The sequence below is a fragment of the Macrobrachium nipponense genome, chromosome 17 (genome assembly GCF_015104395.2).
Source record: "Macrobrachium nipponense isolate FS-2020 chromosome 17, ASM1510439v2, whole genome shotgun sequence".
Lineage (NCBI taxonomy): Eukaryota > Metazoa > Arthropoda > Malacostraca > Decapoda > Palaemonidae > Macrobrachium > Macrobrachium nipponense.
The window spans coordinates 70,110,956-70,138,410 of NC_087210.1; the positions used below are offsets into that span (position 1 = coordinate 70,110,956).

At 37.7% G+C, this 27,455-nt stretch overlaps 1 protein-coding gene across 1 annotated transcript in view; it reads right to left on the bottom strand.

Moving 5' to 3' along the window:
- Positions 1-19,710, bottom strand: part of LOC135196306 (C-type lectin domain family 12 member B-like) — a 95,403-nt gene extending 75,693 nt beyond the window's left edge. Inside the window, exon 1 of the mRNA XM_064223013.1 lies at positions 19,556-19,710. The gene's annotated coding sequence lies outside the window, so the exon portion shown is untranslated. The remainder of the gene's footprint in view (positions 1-19,555) is intronic.
- Positions 19,711-27,455: the final 7,745 nt, after the last annotated feature.

Sequence of the window (27,455 nt, forward strand, 5' to 3'; positions counted from 1 at the left end):
CGGAGGAGAAACAGGTGGAGTGGGAGTTTGTAGACGGCGTGTGAGTGTTTGTGTTGTTGCCGTTTGTTATTTTGTTTTGCCTGTTTGTTTATGTAACTTCGTTCCATCTTTTTATTTATTGTTTCCCCCAGGGGGTTTCTTGGCGGCTTTTGTTTTGATTGTTAGATCGTTTGAATTGTTATCATCATTATATTTAACATTTCTAGTTGTGGAAATTAATGTTAAGCAAAATTTAAACATTCTTCTTAAAGACGTTTGATCATAGATCCTGAATTTATTTTTTTTTTGGAAGAAAGCAGATATTTATCAAACATTTCTGGTAATAATGAATGAAAAAAAAAACACACACGTTCGTAATAAGGTCACGCTCTATTAAAAAATCATTATCTCTCTATTGACAGGCAGTGAAGTAGGTACCTGGTAGTGGATTAACATTAGAGGTCGCTGTTTCCGCGGAACATAAATTCTAGCCGCGATTTGGCAGGACAACAACTATAAAAACACTTAAATTAGCTAGTGGCTTCCTAACTTTCAACAGAGATTACTAGAACATATCCAAGGATGTATATATGTCAACCAAATGGAATTCTTATGATCGAATTATATTTAATTTTTATATGTTCTTTTTCGGGGCATTTTATGTATTTTTTTGTTTTTTTGTTTTTTGAGTTTAACATTTTGAATAAAGAGATTATGTCTAAAGTGTGGGAATCAGGTATATAATAATTCATGTGGCATATATATATATATATATATATATATATATATATATATATATATATATATATATATATACTATTATATCTATATATGTGTATGCGCGCGCTTGTGTGTAGTTTTTTTTTCAGTCTTTCCTGCTAATGTCCCATTGTCATAAGTGTTTGCCTCCGCTTGACCAGCTCATGAATAATATTGAATAATCCCATTATCTTTCATTAAATATTCAACTTAGCGCGCATCCTGAGTACCTCATCATCTAATGAATTAAGTCGAGAACCTCTGAGACACTCGAGTGTTGCGTTACGTAACAGTAACGCAAGATGTACGTAGCATCCGAGTCACCATTTTAAGTCTCTTAATATTTACGTTGATGTCATGTCGTCATTATTTATGGGAACGGGCAAATGAATTTGTTTGTACGCGAAAGGCCCATTACTAGGGCACACATTGGTATTTACATACGCTAAAAGGGCGCGAGTTGGGGCAGTGTGGGTAGGGGGGTGGGGTAGAGGGGTTGCTTCCTGGTCCGAGAGATTGTTGGAGGGTAGCGGGGGGTGGGGGTAGCCGCTGGCGAGTAAAGGCCCTTGTGGTTACATCTGGGAATGATGTTTGTCCGTGTTCCTGGTGTTTATGGATGTTGCTCGTGTATTGCAGATATGATGTTGACGGCGATGGTTGTGGTGATTATGGTAGATATGATGATAGTGCTTCGTCAGTCTTGGTGATACACTCTTTTTGCACTTTCATTTTCTTTTCTTTTTATTCCGTCTCCCTTTTCTCTCATTTATCTATCATCTTTTTACATTTATCTTGACCCCTTTAATGATTTGGTAGAGCTTAACCTTTTCCTCTTGACTGATGAATCAGTGTTTCCTTTAAAAGTGAAATATGGCTGTTCATAAAATTTCACAGGATGTTATGCTGCTCTTTTCAGTATCATTTGCACAAATGAGGTTTAAATTGCCAAGTTATAATTGTCAGGTTATGGGAACACCGATCTGTAAATAGTTCATTTCTAGGCAATGCTTGCTTTAGATCACACGAATATCTGTCTCTTCACAGGTGCTGAACTCTCGTATTTTGTCGCAGCATTCGGTGCGCCGTCCTTTGAAAACAGCCGTCGTACCACAGGGCGTCGCTTGGTCTAGAATTCTTCTTTGTTCATTCAGAAGTCAGAAGGAGACACCCACACACGCACACGACCCCACGACGAGAGATGCATTGACAAGAAAAGCAAAACGACAACGTACTCCGTGTTCATCATAGACCATCCGGAGCCAATTAGTCACGAACAGAAGCAGTTTTGCCTCGATGAATGAGTCAAAAATCCCTTGCGCGAGGGCCAGGTGCGGTCTCATTAAATTTTGTTCTCGGGTTATGGCGGGAACGAGGCGCTTTTATGAAGGTGGTGATTTAATTGGAATCTCGGGGCGATGTTCGCTGCGCGTTAAGCAGGTTGCCAAGGGGCGGTTCTGTTGAACTTATGCTTTGCGTTTTTCAGTTTCATTTGTTTTTGTAAGGAGGGAGAAAAGTACTTAAGCATCCTGTGCTTCGTTGAATTGGGACTGGTTAGCAGCATCTGTGCGCATAATTTTATTTTGGTGTTACGGGAAGGTACTCGGGGACTCCTTGTTCCCATGGTGTTTGACAGGAGCAGGAAACGAACTGAGTCACCGAATCATTGAATAAATTAATGAATAAACGAATCATCATCCAAGTAAATAAGTAATATTAGCTAGTTGGCGAAAATAAGCGAATTCTTTAGATCAAAGCAATGGCGATATATGACGGAAATTCAGAGAAGGTATCTTAGTCTGACGTTTCTGCCACATGACCAACTTCTAATCGACCGCGCATCTTGTGGGACAAAACCAGATCGCTCATTCAGAGGCTCTTAAACGAGGACGACACCGACTCGTAACAGATCCTCAAAGGCTTCAGATAAAACCGGACACGAGGGAGACTTGCAAACAGACGTATTTGTGAAAAACAGGTGGCCCTGGAGATCCCTGCGGACAACAGAGGTCTGTTTACTCCAGACGGAATCTGCAGATCATTTTGGACCACAAAGTTTAGGCCAATAAACGTCAGGGGCGTGGTTTTTTGGGGGAGATTGGCTGCTCAGTCTCAAAGGGAAAACTTTTAAGATATAGTGAAACTCACACGTTGCAGGAAATGGTATTGGTCCTAGAGTCTTGTTAACTTGCCGCCGTTTCTCTCCCATGGTGGGCTAAGATCGCTTCATGTGGCGATTTGGTTTTATGGTCCCGCTTAGAAACACGCGTTCAGTTTGTTTTGCGTTGTACTCAAATTGAGTAAAAGGATTTCGATTCGTTTTGTTGTGATCGAAAGCATAAGCTTAGAATGAAAAAATAAAAATTCTTTTTCTTTATTTAACTGATACTTTTTATGCATGCAGTCGTCTCTTGACTTAAACAGAAAAAGCCCTATCCGCGTCATCTGTGTGAGTCAATTTAACAAAGTGACAAACAAGACACGGTTCCGTATGATGTATTTGAAATTGAGTTTGAATCAACTCCCTAATCATTGACAAGCTTTGTTCATAATAGTAGTTTGAATCCACTCCTTACTCACTGACAAGATTTGGATCGGCATTTAGGGTAGTCTAAGACCGCATGAATATACTAAATATCCTTTGTCCTTTTATGAATTGGATAATATCTACAGGTATGGTAGAGATCCTTTCAGCTATATTCTAATTAATAGTAATCGCCACCATTCAAGCTTAGGTTAATCCAAGTCCTGGGTTAATCTACTATAATTTTAGCGAACCGTTTTGAATGGTTTTCCCGAACGATCAAGGAATTTTGACTTTACTATATAGATTCCTATTGCCTATATATACGTTTCATACTATAAACTTCGTATAGTATTCAAGACATCTTATTGCAACTTCTATATAAAAAATTATGTGAACAAAGAATGCAGTAAGCACACTCACTGATGCATGCGCATACACATCGAAATACGAACGAAATCATCCATGAGGTTTTCAGTTGAAAGTGTTGTATTTTGAACGCGGTTTGCTTCTTTCTTAACCTGATATAAAAACATGTCGAAGAAAGTGAGGGAATTCCTCTTGTGGAGAGAACGGACGAGGTGTAGCTTCTCGTGAGCCAATGAAAACTGCTTCTTCCTAAATACAACAAAATTAAACTATTTTTCCGCTCTTGTCGATGGATGGGCGTAAGTTCTTAAACATCGTGAAAAAACACGGATGTATTGCAAAGCTCATTTTTTATATCTTTATTTCCAGTTAACAGTTAAAAAGCTCTTCTAATTACGTTTTGCATTGGATTCTGTTTACTACTCAGACATTTCCAAATAATATGTCTGAATTTACACTTAAATAAAAGTCGTGACTTTACCCGTTGATTTTTTTTTTATTAATGTTCTTATTTCTATGTGAATTATTAGCTATAAGGAAACAATCTCTCTCTCTCTCTCTCTCTCTCTCTCTCTCTCTCTCTCTCTCTCTAAGCTTTACAGAATAGACATCCTGTGATGTAAATTTCTGAGCTTTGTAAAAAAAAAATAAATAAAAAAAAAATCTTGCCGATTTGAAGGTCTGCAAACTCATCAGTCTTCATAAGAAACCGGAATGAATCGGAGTGACGATATTTATCCCCCTTCAGGCCTTCATTTAGGCCGAGGATGAGACTAAAGTGAAAGTACTGAGCCTCTCTTAGAGCACAGATCAGCCCCCAGCCTCGTGAAATCCTAGCCGAGTGTGAGCTTATAAAACTCTCGATAGCGAGCGTCTGATGTAAACACTGCACCAGTGCTTTGGGCCGTTCCGATTTATCAGGTGAGCAGAGCCATGCGCCTGCTTAGAAAACCCCGCGATAGCTGTTCTATTTTCTCAATTTATTGTGGACGCGTGTCAGCGACTCTTCTTTACAGCGATATCCTAAAGAGATTGTACTCCGTTTAATGAGATCTCGCAGGTTCTCTCGTCATTTGTTTTTGTTTTTTCTTCTTCTTATTTACTTGATTGTAACAAATGGTTTCCTGTTTTCAAGGTTTTCACCCAGGTGGCGCGACCAAAGATCACAGGGGAGCGATCCAAATGTGCTGCCTATGTTGATTGCTTTGTTTTCATCGATTGCCCCAACGCTGTGATGTTGTTGGATTACGCTTTCTCTCAGCGAAGACGTAAATATCTTTTCTCGGTACACCTTATTCATTGTTTATTTTAGTTTATTTTCGAGTAAATTTTTTGTTATCGTGATCTTGGGCGTTTACCTGGCTGAATAATCGTAGCCTGCGGTTAAGCGGAGGTGTGTGATTGCAACTTTTTATTATATTAAAGAACAGGAACTTCCGCGTTTTAGTCTTCAAAAAACATTAACATTTTTCCCGCCATCGCTGCTTTTACCTCCATTCGTGTAGGAAAAAACCAGAGGACGTCCTTCTTTCCCTCCTCACGTCGCCTTTCCTTTCCCCTGAAGAGCGAGGGTAAGTGAAAGAGAATGCAGGGGAGAAAAAGAAATCAGGAAGAAGGAGGTGAAGTAGTTTTTAGGGGGTGGAAGGGGGGAGGGGAGACCCCCGCGGGCTGGGTTACCGGAGGATGAGCAAGGATGGAAGCGTGGTGGTTCCTGAAGTGGGCGAAGGTATGCAAGTCTCTCAAGAGCATATTTACGAGATCGGTTACCTTCTATTGTGCCATCGGAAGGCGAACCATCGATGACGTCATGGATCATTTGCTCAGGACCTATATTTAGTTCGGTATTCCTTTTGGTGGAGGGGGTCGTTCTGGTATGCCTCCATTTTGCCTTATACGGGAATACGAAAGGTGAGACTAGTGCTTGCCTTGTCTTTGTTTGTTACGAAGGGGTTTTGTGCCTCTCTCTCTCTCTCTCTCTCTCTCTCTCTCTCTCTCTCTCTCTCTCTCTCTACGAGGACTACCAGAGTAAGTGCTAGGTCGTATATCGTCGGTGACTTGGCAGGTATTTTAGAATGGGTTTGCTATCCCTAGGCATACCACCATGCCTACGACCTAGTACAACTATTTTGTTGATGTGCTACAATGGTAGGAATGGGTCTACGAAGCTCAAGTAAACTGTATCTGAATTGGACACGCGTATGTATGCATAACTGAGCACAAATAGACTTATGTCACTCTTGATAGTATAGTGAACTATGGGGTTACCTCACAGGATATGAAGGTAAGAGACCATTGTGGGTAAGCGGTAATAACGAAAACATCACAAACATATAAACACACATACACACATACACATATATGTATATACATATATATATATATATATATAAATAGATATATAGATATAATATATATATAAATTGCGACTTCGTGTTATGGCCCTTGGTTGTTAACACATATTCCTATGACAAGTGCAGGTTTACCGTTGCCCTCTCTACTGAACTAGGTCGCAGTAATTGGTCTTGGCTCATTTTGAAATCAGCATCGCCTTCGACCTTGAAAGAAAAAAAAATATGGGCTTGTATATACTACGAGGGAGGGTCGTTTCAAGATCTCATGCTCCGTGTCTTCCCCCCCCCCCCCCCCCATCCCCATACTTACCCCTCTGTATTCCCCCTTCAGCTTCTTATCCACCCACTCGCAAGTGTCTCGCCCAACGAGATGGGTGGTCTTTGATTATCGGACCCTCCTGAAGCTGCCTACGAATCCCCATCTAATATTCACCCCCGGACATCCATTGGGTTTTTTTTATCCTGGATTTCTAAGTGCTACGGGAAGGTTGTTCCCTCGCCTTTTTGGACCTTTGCAAGAGCTGCCTTGTGGTTGCGGTCGTTAGCTTTTATGGTCTTTCCTCTTCCTTGTTTTAGTCTTTATCTAGGCCTAGGCTAGATATAAAGATATCGGGTTTATCGCATTGGTGGCCCTTGTTTTAAAATGATGGTTTTTTTTAGTATTGTTCCTCTTTCAAGACTTGGGAAGACTTGGATAATAATAACACACCGCAGTAAATAAAAATGTTGGGAGAAAAAAGACCCAGGTGTCGATTGCATTATCTGTTACACCTTGCAAGAGTTCTTGTAACGGAAGACACCAGAAAGGCGAAGAGAGGTCAAGTTTGAGGTTAAGGGGGTCAGGTAATTTGAACCTGACGGATGTGACGGTGGTGGTGGATCAGGAAGGAAAGAGAGAGAGAGAGAGAGAGAGAGAGAGAGAGAGAGAGAGAAGCTTTGATTCGTGTCCACTTATCTGGGTCCTCAAGGTGTGTATACATGCTTTATAAGGTTTCTTTTTTATTTGTTTTTACTGTGTTTTAGTATGTACGCTCTCTCTCTCTCTCATCTCGTCTCTCTCTCGCTCTCTCTCTCTCTCTCTCTATCTCTCTCTCTCTCCCCTCTCTCTCTCTCTCTCTATAGATAATATATATATATATACATATATATATATTTATATATATATATATATAAATAGACCATGTTTTCTCAAACATCTTACTCTTCTTAATTCACTCAATGTGATGTTCATTCTGAAGTTGATGTTTGTGTGTGTCACCTCTCTTGAGGTATTTTGAATGATTTAATTGAAATAATGCTTGGTTACTCCGTAGATTAAAATCGGACCTCTTTCTTTCTGTCCTGCGCAAGAATTTGTAATGCATTGCCTATGATGATTAATAGCCTTTGATACTTATATTCCTAAACAGGAATTTGTAATGTTTTATCTAATGATGATTATGAAATGTTGTCACTCATAATTCTAAATACGAATTTGTAATGTACTACCTAATGATGAATTATGAAATGTTGACACTTTTAGTCCTAAATACGGAGTGTTGACCCTGTTAACTTTTTGATGCAACATTAATGTACGATAGCATGCTGATTTTAGCATGCATGCAAATGTATAACATGTTTAAGATTTGGTGATAATGAAAACTTTATTAAACGAAATTTGAAAAGGTTTTATATTAACGAGCTTTTGCAGCTGGTGATATGATTATCATTTTTTTTTAATATAGTGATGCTGAAGATTACGCTTGGCCCTGAACGTTGTGGTATTGATGGGGGCGTTTTGTGTTTAGAAAATAGCGATATGTAATTATTTGATTTATTTCAAATCTGCTATTGGTTTATTTTGAGAGAGAGAGAGAGAGAGAGAGAGAGAGAGAGAGAGAGAGAGAGAGAGAGATCGCTATTTATCCCTTTTTCTTTGCGAGAGAGAGAGAGAGAGAGAGAGAGAGAGAGAGAGAGAGAGATCGCCATTTTATCCCTCTCTCCTTATTACCAAAACAATAAAGCAGTAATCATATTTGTTATTGATGTTATTGCAAACTCCCGATGCTGAAGACCAAAAGCAAGGGTTGCATGAAATCGCGAGTTGGCCTCCCCCCTCATCAGCCTCCGCATAGGAAAATAAACGAGAAAACAACACCTGGGGGAGTGACGTAAAATGGCTCTGACGTCGTCTAGAACAACAACAAAAACAAATATAGACGGACATCTTTGGCGGTTGTTGCTACACCGCTGTCGGCGTGGGTCTCCCTCGCACAAAGAAAAGGAGAGAGGGATAAAATAGCCATCTCTCTCTCTCTCTCTCTCTCTCTCTCTCAGAGCGCTCAGGATTGATGAGGTAATGAAACAGGCGATGCCCGTGACTAAAGTGTGCCTTGTATAAAGACAGCTTCAGCTATCCATCTGCCAAAAGGCCTCCATAAGTCTCGGTGACATCGGGAGGAAACAGTCATTTGTAACTGTTACCAAGAAGGCCACTTGGATTCTTGGTGCGAGGTGATTGGTAGAGTTTCTTTTTTTTTTTTTTATCAAGTGTGTGTCTTTCTCGAATATATATAGATATTTATTTCACCTGATTGTTTTTCCCCTTTTGGACAAGGTGACGCGCAAAGGCCAAAGCCCTTTAGTTTCTCAGCAAGCTTATTAGATTGAGGCCATTGACCCCACCTCATTTTTACTTATCTATCTATCTCTGACACCAGCAGATGCTAGTACCCATGTACAGCTGGGTAGAGTGGTCGGCGGTAGGCAGAGTATGGGATTAGAGACCCAGTGCCTTGGCCATTTAGCTATTTTCACAACTAAAGCGACAAGAATGTTCTTATTTAAATTTTGGCATCCTAAAGGAGCAGAGATGACTGACATTGGCCTAGGAGGAAAAGTCATAAGATATTTAAAGGAATTCCTTCATTCTTTTGCTAGCGATCACTTTTCTAGGAAACAGTTCACGTGAATGAAAAGCCATTGTTATTGACTAGAGCAACAATTGCTACCAAAGCAGTGACAGTCTATCTTGGCTCTCAGATTGCCCTGACGTAGATAGTTTAACAATGAAACAGATGGTCTGATGAGGACAAGAGATTCAGTTAAGGAATAGGATGGGTTGTGAACAGAATTTTGAATGTCTGATGACTGTGGTAGCTTCATTGTAACTGGTGCTGGTGAGTAGAAGTTGCAAAAGTGGGCAAACAAATTCAAAAGTGTTTTAAGAGGTGAAAGTTTGAAAGGAATAGTAGAAAAGTTAATATCGTGGTAGTAAATGGAAACCAGGAAGATGGACTAATAAACGATAGTACTGATGGCAGAAATGTACGGAATGGTTTATTCATATAGGAGTAAGTTCTATGAATGGTTTTGAAAATTAGAATATATTTCAGAGTGAAGGAAAGTAGGAAAGTAGCTGGAGTTGTTGGAGACGTAAAAGTAGAAAAGTATGAATGAAAAATTGAGCTGAACTGTCAGTGAAGTATATAGGACTATTGAGGATAGAAATGACGAAAAATATAAAAATGCGAAAAAGAGGGAGTTGAGAGGTTATTTGATTTGAACAGATGGATCAGTTATATATATATATATATATATATATATATATATATATTATATATATATATATATATATATATATATATATACACATATATAGTCTATTTATATATATCAAAATTCACTTGTCATTTTTTTACCAGATATACATGTATTTGTCATTGTGGGCTTATAATTTACCACCCCTTGAAGAGGGTCTCGGAAAATGTTAAAGCCTTTTAGTAGTTAAGTTACTACCCCATGCCCTTCTCTCTCTTGACGATGATCCACCACATTCGACCAACTATCAGGTCGAACTTTCACTGATAAGGTCAACAGGGGTAAAGTGAATTGTAAAGATAATAACCCAAAAGCGTTTCTATTATTGGAATCTCACTCTTACTCTCTCGCTGGCGACTTAGAGTCGTTAAACATTGAGCTACGGAGCACACTGTTGGTTTTGTGTTAAAAATTTAGTGTCAGTTTTATGGTCATGTCATAGTAGTCGTTAGCTTTAGCTTGTGAATGTTTTTGTACTGCAAGTTCTTGTGTATGACGCGTCTTTTCCCCTTTTCTCATCCATGTTTCATAGATGGATGGTATGTCTCAGATAATTCAAATAGTTTGAAAAATATGTTATGTTCCGATTTTTTTAAATGTAAGAGTTCGTTTATGTCTTCGCGTGCGCAAGCTTAAACATACACACAAACACACACTATATGTATATATATATATGTGTGTCTATATAAACACATAAAAGAACGTTTACATATAAAAACTTAGGGATATAAACAGTTATTCACGCTATATCTGCCTTCCTTATTCCGATCATCGGAGACAAACAGTCACCTAAGAAGCGTGGAAGAGATTCGGGGAAAAGATGCCATACCCGAGGAAGGACCTACACTATAAAAACATTTACAAGCTACAACCAGCGACTACTGAGACATGGCCGTTAAAACTGACTATAAATTTTTAATATAAAACAAACAGCGTGTGGTCCGTAACTCACTGGTTAACGACCCCAATTCACTAGCAAGGGACTAAGACGTCGCCTTGAAGGACATCAACCCTCTGGGTCTAGATATGAAATGATATTTTTTTATTGTTCTCAGTTGACGGTGTTGTGTCTTTCGTAAGTAATAAATGAAAACATTACGGAGATCATTTTACCTCTCGACCTTGATAAAACTGTTAAATAAAGTAAGCAGTGCGTCATCAACAACATTTCTTCTATTAATAATGATAATATTCATGACAAAACGTTCGGCTGTATTTTGGGTAGCACCCGCCCCCCCCCCCCCCCCCTTTTTTTTTATCCTTTCATGAACGAAACTACATGGAATATTTCTCAACTGGAAAAGTGATCTGGCTGAGATATGTTGATGACATTCTCGTTCTATGACAATAGGTGGAAAAATTTTAGTTTTTCTTTTTTTTCAAACGGTTTCATGTATATTAAACTGTAATCTGTATAAGATCAGACCGAACACTACCTTTCTAGATAACTTGATTATCGGTAAATCGCAATACTTGAATGTAGCAAACAATTCTCAATTTCTTTCGTAAGGAACAACATTTATATTAATTTCCTTTTTATATGCTTTGACGGTTATTGGTTATTGAACATGCGCTTTTAAATTGAATAATTGCTATTTGATACGACAGCTTCATAACATTTTCTAACATCTGAAATTAATCACATGGCTTGCAAAGTAATTGAATGGATATTTAAGATTATAAAAGCTTCTTATGTGGACGTATGCAAATACATGTATGAGTGCTTGTGCATATGCATACGTGCGTGCTTTTCTTTATGGAATTATTTACGTACTCATGCAACAGTTATAAGTGCTTGTGTGCCGGTAGGTAATAGCATGTATGTACACGTGTAAGTGCTTAAGTTCTTACATGTGTATGAGGTCTTACAAGTGTTCCAGTACTACGGTTCTGTAAACGCCGAGATAGCGATGACTTTCACCGACAGATACGGTGGTCATGTTTCCGACTTCCTTCCTCTTTGCTCTCAAGGTCAAGGTGGACTGTGTTGTTGTAGACAAGTGTACGTCCACACTATGGTAGAATATGTCGTTAACATTATCATAAATGCAGGCGGTAACTTTTCTCTTGCATATTAGAAGCTGGTTGGGACACTGGTTGGAAATGAGTCAGCGACCTTAGGCGGAGAACGAACCTTTGGACAGTGTTCGTTAATCTTTTGAAAACATTCGTTCGAGCTACCAATATGTCGTTAACATGTGTTCAACTTGGTTGTGATTTATGTGCGATGTGTCAGTGACATATTTTTCTGTGGTGTGACGCAGCCTTAATTTTCACAACAGACTAATTAGAGACTAAATTACATAGAATTTTGACAACTCACAAGAAAGGACCAACGCTTAACAAAGAAATGGTGAAGTCTGTGTGGGAATAAAAGTTCTGCAGGACTAATGACAAACAGCAAGAACATTGAAAGAAAGCAATCTTTTGTAAATAAATGGCTGAAGACAAGCTGTTCACAATAAGTTTTGTTATCGACATATTGGAAACACCAAACTTTTTCCACCCAGTAACGAAGATTATGACATAAAAGAAAATAATTTCCGCAACGAACGCCCCCCCCCCCAAAAAAAAAACCCCCCCCCCCCCCCAAAAAAAAAAGAAAAATTTATTTCTAAAGCAAAAATTCAGAAAACAAAATTTATTGCGAAACGGCAAACTGTTTCTCAAACCATGAACAAAACAAGTCGAAACTGCCACACTATTCACAACGAGCAACAGAGTTGGTCGCAGACAAAACAAACTATTCCTCTAAAGCGACTTCATAATCTGCCGAATTCCCGCTGGCGGCAGAATCGCTACATAAGAAGAAGAAGAAGGATGAGCGGAATCGCGCGCGAGATAGAGAGGAGGGACAGGCTGCATGTGTGTACAGTATCGGCCTAGCGGTGCAAAGAGGGCGAGCGCACCAACTACCCTGGATCGTTGTGACGCATTTGGAGGATCAGACGCGTGCAGTTAATGGAGGGAGAAGAAGATAGTGCGCCAGTGACGCTTGTGATGCGGAAGGTCTTGGTTCTTTTCGCATGCTTATTCGAGCCTTGCTTGATTCGAGCGATGGCAGTCACTGTTTTGCGTATGATGCTAAAACATTTTATTCTGGTGACCAACAGAAGTGCAAGTTGGTGTGAACCGCTCTACTTTTAAAATCTCTGTTTTCGACTTCCATTATTTTCCTTATCAACCAGCCTGGTAACTGAATCTATTCTCTCTCATGCGTGAATAAGGAAGTTCATTTTTATCTACTTGGAAGAGAGGCCTCTTCAGTAAACAAAAGAGATCCCTTTCATAAAGCTTTATGGTAAGGGAAAAATGAGTGCGGTCTAAACTATCTTACTAATAAATAATATTTTGTATCTCTACTGTATAGAGAGATATGGAAAAACAGCCATTCTACAAGATAAGTATTTCCTCTGTGAAGAAGAGAGGCGTTTTCCTTCCCCCCTGCGCCACAACTATAAAATAGATAAAAACCGTTTTTCTCGTCTATCTCTTATCATTTTATGTCTTGAAGTTATCGCGTACGATAGATAAGACCGGAGGGGGAAGATGCTCCATTACTTTTGAACTCTGAAAGCCCGCGAATTTTTCGAAATTTTGATAAAACTTTTTAGTTAAATTTGGATACAAATTTTTTAGTCATGGGCTTTGAGATGACATTTAGACATGGAATAAATCTAGTCTGTGTTCATAGGTAACGAACCCACATTTTTGGACTAGCTTTAACCAATGACTTATATATTTATTAATGCACGCATTTCACATGCACAGTGTCAAACGGCCATCGGTGTCGGAGAGGAACGTTTTCGTTGTCTTGCAGACCATGGATGAACAGAAATAGCAATGATGGCCGGTTTATGCAGTTTTTTCTTTATTTCATGTCCTTTACGTCTCCATATCCCCTCCTCGTTCTTTTAAATCATGCTTTTATATATTTGTATATATATATAATATATATTAGTATATATAGATATATATATATATATATATATATATATATATTATGACTGGTAAAAATGTTCTGTTACAACAAAATTCCATCTAATAAAAGGAGCCCGTAAAAACGTCAAAATATAGAGAGAAAATACTATATTTCAGAGACTGCTGTCTCTGAAATATAGTATTTTCTCTCTATATTTTGGCGTTTTTATGGGCTCCTTTTATTAGATGGAATTTGTTGTAACAGAAAACATTTTTTACCAGTCATATATTATATATATATATCATATATATATATATATATATATATATATATATCTATATATATATTATATATATATATATATATAGATATATATATATATATATATAATATATATATATATACAAATATAAACACGAACTTTTTGATACTTTGAAAATAACTATTTGTAATGTTAAATGAATTAAATTGTATTTTTAAAATCCATTTTCTACATCTTACGTCTGATGTGATAAAAATTCTTTATTATAGACTTGTTTATGCTTTTACTCTGGTTACATAGATTTTCTATGGCCGTTCTTTTCAAAACTTATTTCTCATATATCTTTTGTTCACTTGTTATTTTTTCCAGTGTTCTTCACCTTCTCTTGGGATGTATCACGCGAAATCGCTTGAATTCTTCATATTTTCCAGAGGTCATCAAAGGGTGAGGGAATTGTGTTTTTATTGTTCATGTTAGTTTCGATCATTATTCTTTACATTAAAACTCCACAGACCACAGTGTGCAGTTATACTGGCGATGTTTGTTGTCGTTGTCTTCTGGTTCCCCTTTAACCTTATATTAACTTCTACGATTTCGAAGACGAGTCTATGATTATGCAAGACAAGATTGTACGACCAAGGTTGAGTATGACCACGATGACGGGACGAAACTCACAAATTGCAATTATAATTATTGATAGTGTTATTTTTTTGTGCTGTTTTTAATCTTATCGTTTTAACCGCTACCGATTTTTGGCCGAAAAAATTGTAATGTCGCATGAAGTTCATCGAAATTTGCTTTTTTATTTTGTTGAAATGAGACCGTTCGAGCAGCAATTACTGATAACTTTCGGTCGTAAATTATCCCCTTCAGTTCACTATAATGAAGATTATTATCGTCGAGGGCATATTATCTCGGCTAATATGTTGTCAAGACTGTTTTTCTTAGTAGGGCATAATAACACTCATTTATATATCCCAGATTATCAGTATGACTTAAAAAAAAAGTTAACCCTGTCTCCCTGCACGAATTGACCAAGAAATACGCTATGGAAAGATTTGCCAAGATTAGCGGTATGTTTTGTCAACCTTAACGAAGATTAACGAAGTGACATGAAAAGATTTGCCAAGATTAACAGTATGTCTTGTAAAGATGTACAAGATTAATGACATGACATGAAAAGATTTGCCAAGATTAACAGTATGTCTTGTAAAAGATATTCAAGATTAATGACATGATATGAAAAGATTTGGCAAGATTAGCAGCATGCCTTTTGGAGACTAGCCAAGATAACTATATGTCATGGAAAAGACTTGTGGTAATTAGCAGTGTGTTTAAAACTTTGGCCAAGATTAGCAATAAATATAGAAAATGATCAGTTTAACATCTGCGGCATGACTCAGAGGAGAGTATTGGAGGGTGCAAATGTAACTGTAGGAAATGAGCTGACGTTAATGATACGTAAAAGAGCTATTTAGCGTCAAATCGTTGTGTGAAAAAACGAAAGAGTTGCAGCGCTTGGAAGCCGATGGTCAAGTGATAACCTTATATTACATGTCTCGTATTCTTGCTCCTCGCTTTTAATTGCTGTTAATTGGTGCTCTTTAAGGACAAGTAAAATACAATAAGAAGAAAAAATCAGCAAGATGATACAATAAACATATATGAAGGAAACAGCCAAGAAGCAAATATCGAATGACGAAAAAAGAAGGAAAGGAAAATCTCGAAGTGATCATTAAAACGAATGAATCGTTAGAATGAATGAGAGCATACAAGAGCTGACCGAATATAATAATAACTATTAATAAAAATCAGTGAGTAAGCATTTTCAACATCGTAACCTCAAGGGAGCATTCAAGCCTCACTGGGATGATTATCTGGATCTGAAATGAATTCACTTCTGCGTTCAAGATTATTCTGAGCTTTTGAAGATTACAATTTGGCCTTGATATATATATGTATATAGAACTCATACAATATTAACTTTTTTAGTTTGGCATATATAACACGTCGAAGATGCCTGGGACTACCAAAAACTCTTTGACGATTAATTGACTATCTAGCGATTGCAATGTGACCTTGACATATAAAACATCTCGATCGGTAGTTTTCGTATTATGGTGACTTTTTTTCAGGCATTATGTGTGTTGGGATTTGATGCTGGATAGTGATGTGACTATGTTTTTTCTCTGTAGTAAGTCCCTTTTTTCGTTTCGTTTTTTATTGTCTTACGGGTTTATGTTATTTGCGCTTGAAGTTGTATTTTTCTTGATGTATTTTTTTTTCTTTGTAGGCCATGTACTTGCATGAACAGAAGAGATTACCGTCCACTTTGTTTATTTTGCATTATGTCTCTTTGTGGACAGATTTTTACTAATAATTGTATATTTTTTGTCAATAAAATAACTAACTGATTCCTGTATAGGATGCGGTTCTAAAGGAACTGGCTGCTAGGAGGGCGGTCGATATATAGGTGTAATCCGATATGGAGGTCGTGAAGGGAAGTGTCATGGCTTTGCATAGGGGAAGGGCCTCCAGTCAAGATAAGTCAAATTACAAATAGACATTTCTAAGAGGGAGACTCTCTCTCTCTCTCTCTCTCTCTCTCTCTCTCTCTCTCTCTCTCTCCACAAACACCCCCTTAAGTATATGTTCGTATATAATTACATGATATACACAGTGTGTAGCTTAAATTCTTGCTCACGTCCTAGATCAGACACAACACAGCCTCTCTCTCTCTCTCTGTCTCTCTCTCTCTCTCTCTCTCTCCCTCTCTCTCTCTGTCTCTCTCTCTCTCTCTCTTCCATAGAGGTACACGAACGCACACAAAGAAATCTCTTATAACCAACAAATCTCCCTTTTACCACTTAAAGGGTTTATACCTCTCCTACGCCTTACCTGATATGCATTAACCCCCCCACCCCTGTCTCCCCCTCCCTCTCTCTCTCTCTCTCGCTCTCTCTCTCGTCTGTCCTCTTGCCACCTTGTCTGTCTGTTTTTATGTCTTTAAATGTAAGAGAACTTTAAAACATACGTACGCCTGTTCCTTTACGGTACATACGGACATTATAAAGTCTTTTACTCATCTTTTGATAATTCAGACACCAGACTGCCATCAAACTCCTTCAATAAATCAAGTCCTCCACTCCCTCCCCTTCCCTCCTCTCTCACTCTCTCTCTCCCTCCCCTCCTCACCTCCTCACCTCTCTCACGCTCTCTCTCTTTCTCCCCTCGATCTCTCATGAAGTCGTTGACGCCGCTTGCTGCCCCTCGGCCACTTCTCGGAGAGAGAGAGAGAGAGAGAGAGAGAGAGAGAGAGAGAGAGAGAGAGAGAGGACGAAATCTTCAAACGCTCTTGTCTTGTGCTCCACTATGGAAATATTTCGTGGGTGAGGTCATAACTCTTCTGCTATATTTACCTGGGAAAGGGATTTAATTTGCTCTCTCTCTCTCTCTCTCTCTCTCTCTCTCTCTCTCTCTCTCTCTCATCTCTCTCTCTCTCAGCGAATTAATTTTGTAGCTCATTTATCTTCTTACGGAAGGGTCAGCCAAATTATTTTTTGCATTTCTCCAGTCTTGTAATAAATGATTTTCACTTGTTGGTGATAATGATAGTTGTGGTCATGAGGATTTCGTTCAAGTAATTTATGCCATAATGAAATTCTCCTTATTTGCAGTCATTTAGTAAATGCGCAGTGGGTGGTTTTTATATAGTAAACTGTACCGAAGTGTCACTTTCTTAACAACATTGCTTTTCATTTTTCCTTTGGGAAACACAAAGGAATACGTGATATTATTGTTATTGTTACATTATTATTTTTATTATGACTTCAGGTTTTATTTAAAATAATGGCTATTTCAGCCGCGTTTATTTTGTATAGAAGTTTATACAGAAGTCTATACAAAATAAACGCGGCTGAAATAGCCATTATTTTCAATAAAGCCTGTATTAATGAAGGTGTTCTTCCAGCATATTATTATTATTTTATTATTATTATTATTATTATTATTATTATTATTATTATTATTATTATTATTATTATTATTGGAGAAACAAATCCACATAACTCGTGCTACTATGAGTATATTATTATTATTATTATTATTATTATTATTATTATTATTATTATTATTATTATTATTATTATCTGAAGTAACAGTAGTAGTTTGGTTTTTAGTGAATTGGGTATTGTCAGTGGTAGTTATGATGCTACTTTCCCTCCTAAAATCACATTTCTTTCATTATAATAACTAATTTCCACTCAGTTCCCCTAGGATCGCAGCCTCGCCTTTTCTATCCAGTCACTGCACATAGTATTTTTTCCTCCTCGGGCAAACAATTCTCGTCCCTGATAGTTGGGCCTTCTCACAAAATCTTGTTTTCATTTCCATCACAGAGCCCCATTTCTCCAGCACCAGCCCCAGCGTCTAATGTCTCCTTCAATCACAGCAGTGAAAATCGGCCTGGGTCATAGCACTAGTAGCACTTGCATCCTCGTCGAGTGGCTCAGCCACGGCGCCCAATTTCTCAGTCCGTCACAGCACCTGATTTTCCAATAAAAGGGACAGCGACTGGTCTCTCTTAGCCAACCCCGACACCCGATTTCTATGTCAGTGGAAGAAGAATCAGGTTCCCTAGCCATGTTATCAGTCTCATCACAGCGCGAAATTTCCAGCGCAATCACTTCACCTAGTTTCCTGTCTAATTACGGCACCTGTTTCGGCCTAATCACTCCGTGTTTTGATTTCCGTTCGAATCACATCACCTGAGTGTTTGTGTAGTGACAGCGTCGTATTTCACTCAGTCGCACCACGTATGTGTCCTCCCAAATCCTGCACCAAACATCCTGTACAGTCACAGCACTTACATTCCACCACAACACACTATCAAAAGGGATTCCTTCCGATTTAACTGCGATAGGCAAAGTAGTTTAGTTTCTGCTAGTCTTCAGTTCCCCTCTAAACTTTCTTATTGTTTCTAGAATCCAGTTTAGTTGACTCTCCCCTCTGTATTTTATGCCGGGTTTCAGTCTGCTCTAAACTATGTTCAGATTATTCTCCTCGACCTTTTTTGGAATTTATCTAATGGTATAATCTCATCTTGATTTACAAAAAAAGAAAAAAAAATGTTCTAAGCTTCAAAACTATCTAGGTTTTATTCTACTTTCATTTCTAGTCGGTGACATTGCATCGCGATTCAAACGGTTTGCAGCGTCATTGAATAGTGAACCTGATCATTTATTTAAATATGTTCATAGTCGTTGTTATTTACGCAAAAGTCATCGGGCTATGTTGAATTGAAGCACGTAGACCAGTATTTTATTTTTGCTGTAATTGAGTTTTAAAGAAATTCCTATTGTGAATAATTTGACTTTACTCTTTAGGTATCTGTTCTGATCGCGCACTATGACACTACTAGTCACAGTCATTTCTACGAAGAAGAAAAAGACAGTATTAGTTCTGAGCTTGATCAGTCTGCACTGTAAAAAACCTGATTGTTAGTAATGCATTCTATGGCTATTGTGCATGTTTTAAAATAATATCAGATATAAACTAGTTTGTTTACCGTTAATATATCGAAACATTTAGCTGAATACCTATATCCTTTAGTTAATGTTGCTGGAAATCTACACGGGAGCATCATATCCCTAAACAAAAATTAATTTTGTACTAAGTTCAAAAATACGTTTTATGTTGGTATTTCCATTTGTTAGAGTCGTTATTTGCATCCTTTCCCAGCTATGATATTTACTCCCAAACTTTAGAAAAGAGGCTCGTAGATAGACCGTGCTAAGGTCCCTCGTCATACTCACAGCAGAGTTGCTGAGGCGATGTTCGTCTCTCGCTCGTGTGATCTATACTGGCACTGTCTGTGCCTGTGGCACTGAAACTGAAACCCAGTCTGACTAGTGAACGAGAAGGGAGAGAGAGAGAGAGAGGGAAAGGGGGAAGGAGGAGGAGTAGGTCGAAGAGGAGGAGGAGGAGGAGTGGGAAAGAAAGAAGGAGAATATGGAGGGAGAGGGAAGGAAGGAGACTTGAGTAGTCTGTATAAGTGCCTGACTCTACGGATCAACTCGTGGCAGTGGCACTGAATCAACCCCCCCCCCCCCTCCCACCCCATACTCTCATCATCGTCTTCATATACCCCCCACCCCAACCTGCCCACCTTCTGCCGTAGTAGTACAGCCCTTAAAGAACCCCTGCCTCATTCCTACCCTATCTCTCCACCCCCATCCCCTAACCCCCAACCCCCGTGGCTGTTTAGATGTATACACAGAGGATAAAAACGTTCATAAGTATTTGCATATACAGAAAAGCACCGTTTATCAGAACGAGCATGGTGAATATTGCATGGTATAAAGAAATAAGCAGAAAATTAATATTGTTGTTTTTGTGCTTAACAGGCAGATTGACGGAGCGAGCGAGCTTTTAAAAGAAATGAATTTAAATATGAAAAAATGGCGTTTAATATGGAAATATTTGTTGGAGGAAAATAATGCGCTTTAAAAGGAGAGAGAGATGAGAAGACAGAGAAGCTCTGAGAACGAAAATAAAGCGACAGAAAAAGGAAATTCTGCGGCCGAAAAACAGAAAGCGAAAAACATCGGAAAGAAATAGAATTAAAGATGAATAACCGAGCTCCTTCTAGTCCAAGGTTAGAGATCTACGTAAAGTGAGCTCATAATGAATCGCTGACGATTACAAAAGCAAACAGCCCCCCCCAAAAAAAAAAAAATCTCGAGAGATAAAGTGTTCCTCTAAAGGACTATCCTCATTTCTCCGAAATTTTTTCATGTGCATTTTTATTTCCAAACATTGCCCTCTTCCCCTTTGTGAATCTCTTTAAGCACCTGGGGAAGCGCTTGAGTGGTGAGGAGGCAGTGAGTGTATTCACTGCAGAGTGGGATTCAAAGACTTTTAACTTGACTGCATGTATTATTATTATTATTATTATTATTATTATTATTATTATTATTATTATTATATTATTATTCAAAGAAACTCATAAAAACATGAGTCAATAAAATGGGAAAGTAAATCCACGGTAATATGTCTGCTTGATTTTGTTGTTTACAAGGAGGACCGTGCAGGTCATTGAAAGCTTTCTGCTTTATATATTTTAGATAACAAAATCAGACATATCACTGTGGGTTTATTTACTTCCCATTATTATTATTATTATTATTATTATTATTATTATTATTATTATTATTTTAATTATTATTCTTATTATTATTATTATTATTATTATTATTATTATTATTATTATTATTATTAAGTTTGTGTAAGAGGGTTGGAGACCCTCTTTAAAACAGGTTTTGTTAACAAAACCTATAATTATTATTATTATTATTATTATTATTATTCAGAAGTACAGACTGTATTTAGTGGCAACTGTAACACAGGATCCACTAAGTCACTGTAACCGATATTTGTAAATGCTTAGTATAGCTCCTCGCGTTAACATGACAGGAACTAATTAGATGACAAAATGTGGAACAATTTTATAAGTTTTTGTGCTTTTTGAAAGCTGGAACTCTCTTGAAGAAAACAGTGCCAAAATTAAGATTCTGGGTTTGATGGACTCGGTAATTTTCAAGACAATAAACAAAATAGTTTTTCATGTTAAGAGAAGGTACTGTTGCTATCAAGGTATTGTGAATAGAGAATTTGGAAGGAAATATCGTTCACAGAATTCACGCCTGTTTCCATAGTGACACGAGGTTAATATAATTATGATCAAAACACACGTTTGAAGATAATTTAAAGGAGGATGATTTGTGAAAGGAGGAATCATCTGCATATGAACTGATAAATCAAATGGTGTTTGAGAGAGAAAAAATAGGATTAGCTTAGAAGAGAAAACAGAGTCCAGATGAACATAACTCAGATTGTCAAAACCAGATCATAATTGCATTGCATCGGAGAACGATCTTTCTCTCCGGAACGGGTCGTTGCTGGGTTTCTCCTTTCTGTTTCCTGGTCTGTTTAAGATACTTTTTAATTGTGATAAATAGTACTTTTGCTTCTCGAATAACTTTATTTGAAATCTCACCTACAACTGGTAGTCTTTGCAACTCGGAGCATGTTTCCTTTTCCTCACGAGAAGTTATCCGAAGTCTATTCTGATGATAAGATAAAAGCCCTAGAATGTTAGTTAAAAGGAAGGCAGCGGTGTCAGTGCAAATGTGAAATGCGAGTATTTCCTCTTGAATTGGCAGCCAGCTGTACTATGCCAATAAGTTGCGTTTCGTTTGGTAGAGCTGCTTTCAGAAGTAAATTAGGTTTCTCAAGCTGTAGATTAAATCTTGTTCTTTGTTACGTATTTTCTACACTTTCGTTTACCTTTCAATTGTATAAGATAAAACATTTTTATTATTTTTTACTACGTAAGTATCTCTGTAAATTGGAAAGATCTAAGACGAAAATTCAGATTAAGTTTTAAGTATTTTTAACGTTTGCTGAAGATGAGCAACAGTATTCGGAGACTGATAGAAAACTAAATAAAACTAGATGAGAAACATAACCTCCTCGTCGTGAGTTCGATTCTCGGGCATTCCACTGAGGTGTGAGAGATGTGTAATTCTGGTGATAGAAGTTCACTCTCGACGTGGTTCGGAAGCCGCGTCAAGCCGTTGGTCCCGTTGCTGAATAACCACTGGTTCCATGCAACGTAAAAACACCATACAAACAAACAAATATAATATCCTTGGCTGAGATTGTGATAATTTGATGCTTTTGGATATTTTTGTTTTTGTTTACCAAAGGCTCAGTCGTAAATAACTTGACCAAAAAGCACACCTCTGACAACGTTGCACATATGTCTATCGACCAGAAAATTTAATGGTCAGTTGTTGGGATCTAAACAAACACTAAATAACCTGGGGTCATTCTTTCTTTGAAGCCAAGATTAAATTTGGTTACTAGAATCCACGGTAATGGTGAATAGAATTTCGGTTTCTTAAGTCAGAAACCACATAGTCATCAACCCATTTTTCCTTAAATGTTACAGTCCTTTTTTTCGCCCAAAAGCTGACCTTTTTTTACCGTCCTGATTTGACCCTTTGGTCAAGTTCAAGTAAAAATCCACATATGACATTTCGCGTCTTCCCGAATAATAATAGACAAACAAACAAACAAACAGAACCACCTTGGCGAATGTAATAAAGAGAAGTTTTGTTTTGTGGTAAATCTTCCTTCTTACATAATGTTTTTAGTCTCCCCTTTACCGCTGGTTTGAGTCCATTATGCGATACACATACCAAATGAAATAGCTGGTTGCTCTAATACAGCGTTTGAACGGTACTGAACCTGTGACGTCACAGGGGTCAAGGCTCATGCCTCAGCTTACAACTTAATTAACCTCCTCTCCATTATGGGTCTTGACCTATTCGTACCAATTTTACTTAAAAAAAAGTGATTGATTCAAATGCATTAAAAATCAATAAGTATCAGCATTTTTCTTTCACTCCCTTTCAGCACCATACATAAAATGAGTACAGAAGAGTTGGCATTTCAAGTTTGGAAAGTTTTAGTACTAGCTTCTTTGACACGTGTGAACTTAATCGGTTTAGTTCAAGTTGTGGGGTTTTATTCAATGCACTTTATTGCTTCCTCTTGTGATGATGGCGTACAGAGGATTTAGTACGGACTCGGTTATATATTTCGTTAAAGATGACATACAAACACAATCGATAAAAATAGGGTTAATCCTCAAGAGGGGCGACGTTTTGTAATGAAATTGATCGTAGCCGAGATCAGTGGGGCGTTAGTGCCGTCAGTGCACCTCATTCGGTGCAATGTAGGCATTACTTAAAGTCATTTGCAGCGTACCTTCTGCCCCTAGCTGCAACTGCTTTCATTCCTTTTACTAGACCTCCGTTCGTAATCTCTCTCTTCCATCTTACTGTCCACCCTAAAAATTGTTTCATACTGCAGCTGCGAGGTTTTCCTCCTGTAACATCTTTCAAACCTTTCAGGTTTTCCTCATGTTACGCCTTTCAAACCTTTTAGGTTTTCCTCCTGTAAAACCTTTCAAACCTTTTAGGTTTTCCTCCTTTAACATCTTTCAAACCTTTTAGGTTTTCCTCCTGTAACACCTTTCAAACCTTTTAGGTTTTCCTCCTTTAACATCTTTCAAACCTTTTAGGTTTTCCTCCTGTAACATCTTTCAAACCTTTTAGGATTTCCTCCTGTAACATTTCTTTCAAATTTTAGGTTTCCTCCGTAAACACCTTTAACCTTTTAGGTTTTCCTCCTGGAAAGACCCTTTAAAACCTTTAGGTTTTCCTCCTGTAAGATCTTTCAAATTTTAGGTTTCTCCTATCACTTCAAACTTTTAGGTTTTCCTCCGTTAAGCCTTTCAAACCTTTTAGGTTTTTTTCCCCCTCCTAACATCTTTCAAACCCTTTTAGGTTTTCTGTAACACCTTTCAAACCTTTTAGTTTTCTGTAACACCTTTCAAACCTTTAGTTTTCCCCCTCCCGTAACACCTTTCAAACCCTTAGTTTTCTCCTGAAACACCTTTTAAACTTTTTAGGTTTTCCTTCCTGTAACATCTTTCAAACCCTTTTAGGTTTTTTCCTCCTGAACACCTTTCAAACCTTTTAGGTTCCCTCACTGTTACGCCTTTCAAACCTTTTAGGCCTCCCCCTGTAACGCCTTTCAAACCTTTTATTTTAGTTTTCCTCCTGTAACATCTTTCAAACTTTTTAGGTTTTCCTCCTGTAACATCTTTCAAACCATTTAGGTTTCCCTCCTGTAACACCTTTTAAACCCTTTAGGATTTCGTTCTGTAACACCTTTCAAACCTTTTTAGGTTTTTCCCCCTGTTACGCCTTTCAAACCTTTTAGGTTGTCCCCCTGTAACATCCTTTAACAAACCTTTTAGGATTTTCCCCCTCATGTAAATCCCCTTTCAAACCTTTTAGGTTTTCCCCCATCCTTGTAACACCTTAAAAACCTTTTAGGGTTTTCTAAACCTTTTGAAAGATTTTCCCCTTTCAAAACTCTGTAGGTTTTCCTCCTGTAACATCTTTCAAACCATTTTAGGTTTTAGTTTTCCCCTGCTAAACATCTTTTCCAAACCCCTTTTAGGTTCCCTTTACCGTTACCGCCTTTCACAAAACTTTTAGCTTTCCAAACCTGTAACACTTTCAAACCTTTTAGGTTTTCCCCCTGTAACACCTTTCAAAACCTTTTAGGTTTACCCGGAAACCACCTTTCAAAACCTTTTAGGTTTTACCCCTGTAACCAACTTTCAACCTTTTAGATTTTCTCCGGTAAGATTTCAAACTTTTTAGGTGTTCCTTCCTGTAACCATTTTCTTTCAAAACCCTTAGGCTTTTCCTCCTGCTAACCACCTTTCAAACCTTTTAGGTTCCATTCCTGTACGCCTGTCAAAACCTTTTTAGGTTTCCTAAAACCTTGTTACGCCTTTCCAAAACCTTTTAGGGTTTTCCCCCGGTAAACCCATCTTTCAAAACCTTTTAGGTTTTCCTCCTGGAACATACTTTCAAAACCTTTTCAGGACTTTATCCCACTCCTGTTACGCCTTTCAAACTTTTCAGGTTTTCCCACGGTAACACCTTTCAAACCTTGAGGTTTTCCCCCTGTAACCCTTTGTGAAACCTTTTAGGTTTTCCCCCTGTAACCCACCTTTCAAAACCTTTTAGGTTTTCCCCCTGTAACGCCTTTCAAAACCTTTTTAGGTTTTCCCCCCCCCTGTAACACCTTTTCCAAACCTTTTAGATTTTCCAACGTAAGAATTTGTTTCAAACTTTTTAGGTTTTCCTCCTGTAAAACATCCTTTTCAAACCCTTTTAGGTGCTTTCCTCCTGTAAAACCACCTTTCAAACCTTTTAGGTTTTTCCCCTCCTGTAAAACATCTTTCAAAACCGCTTTTAGGTTTTCCCCCTCCTGTAACAATTTTCTTTCAAAACCTTTTTAGGTTTCCCTCCTGTTACGCCTTTCAAACCTTTTAGCTTTTCCCCCTGTTAACCCAACATTTCAAACTTTTAGGTTTTCCCCCGTAACACCTTTCAAACCTTTAGGTTTTCCCATCCTGATTAACGGCCTTTTTGCCCCCTCAAACCTTTTAGGTTTCCTCCTGTAACATCTTTCAAACCATTTAGGTTTTCCTCTGTTTTTAAACCGCCTTTCAAACCTTTTAGGTTTTCCCTGTAACCACCTTTCAACCTTTAGGTTTTCCGCCTGTAACCACCTTTTCAACGCCTTTTAGGTTTTTCCCCTGTAACACCTTTCAAACTTTAGGTTTTCCTCCTGTTAAACCGCGCTCTCAAACCTTTTTTAGGTTTTCCTTCTGTAAACTTTCAAACTTTTAGTTTTCCTCCTGCTACATCTTTTAAACCTTTAGTTTTCCTCCTTTAACATCTTTCAAACCTTTTAGTTTTCCTGCCTGTTACATCGCTTTCAAGACCTTTTAGGTTTTCCTCCTTTAACATCTTTCAAATCTTTTAGGTTTTCCTCCTTTAACATCTTTCAAACCTTTTAGGTTTTCCTCCTGTAACATCTTTCAAACCTTTTAGGTTTTCCTCCTGTAACATCTTTCAAACCTTTAAGTTTTTCCTCCTGTAACACCTTTCAAACATTTTAGGTTTTCCTCCTGTAACACCTATAAAACCTTTTAGGTTTTCCTCCTGTAATGCATTTCAAACATTTTAGGTTTTCCTCCTGTAAAATCTTTCAAACCTTTTAGGTTTTCCTCCTGTAACACCTTTCAAACCTTTTAGATTTTCCTCCTGTAAGATCTTTCAAACTTTTTAGGTTTTCCTCCTGTAACATCTTTCAAACCCTTTAGGTTGTCGTCCTGTAACACCTTTCAAACCTTTTAGGTTTTCCTCCTGTAACATCTTTCAAACCTTTTAGGTTTTCCTCCGTAACTCCAAATCTTTTAGGTTTTCCAGTTTCTTTTTGCAAATAACACCTTTCAAACCTTTTAGATTTTCCTCCTGTAAAATCTTTCAAACATTTTTAGGTTTTCCTCCTGTAACATCTTTCAAACCTTTTAGGTTTTCCTCCTGTAACACCTTTCAAATCTTTTAGGTTTTCCTCCTGTAACATCTTTCAAACCATTTAGGTTTTCCTCCTATAACACCTTTCAAACCTTTTAGATTTTCCTCCTGTAATTTTCCCTTTCAAACATGTTTTCCTCCTGTAACATCTTTCAAACCTTTTTAGGTTTTCCTCCTGTAACACTTTCAAACCTTTTAGGTTTTTCAACCATTTAGGTTTCCCTCCTTGCAAATTTCACCTTTTAAACCCTTTAGGTTTTCGTTCTCCTGTAACACCTTTCAAAACTTTTAGTTTTTCCTAGGTTTTCCTCTGTAACATCTTTCAAACCTTTTAGGTTTTCCTCCTGTCCCAATCTTTCAACCTTTAAGGTTTTCTTCCTGTAAACATCTTTTATTTCAAACCTTTTTAGGTTTTCCTCCTGTAAAACATCTTTCAAAAACCAAATTTTAGGTTTTCCTCCTGTAAAACTTTCCTTTTGTTTTTAAAACAACCTTTCAAACTTTTAGGTTTTCCTCGTAATCTTTCAAACCTTTAGTTTTTCCTTCCGTAACCCCTTTCAAATTTTCCTTTTTAGGGTTTTCCTTCCTGTAATCTTTCAAACTTTTAGGTTTTCTCCTAAAATTAACCCCTTCTTTCCAAAAGGCTTTTCCATCCTGTAACATCTTTCAAACCTTTTTA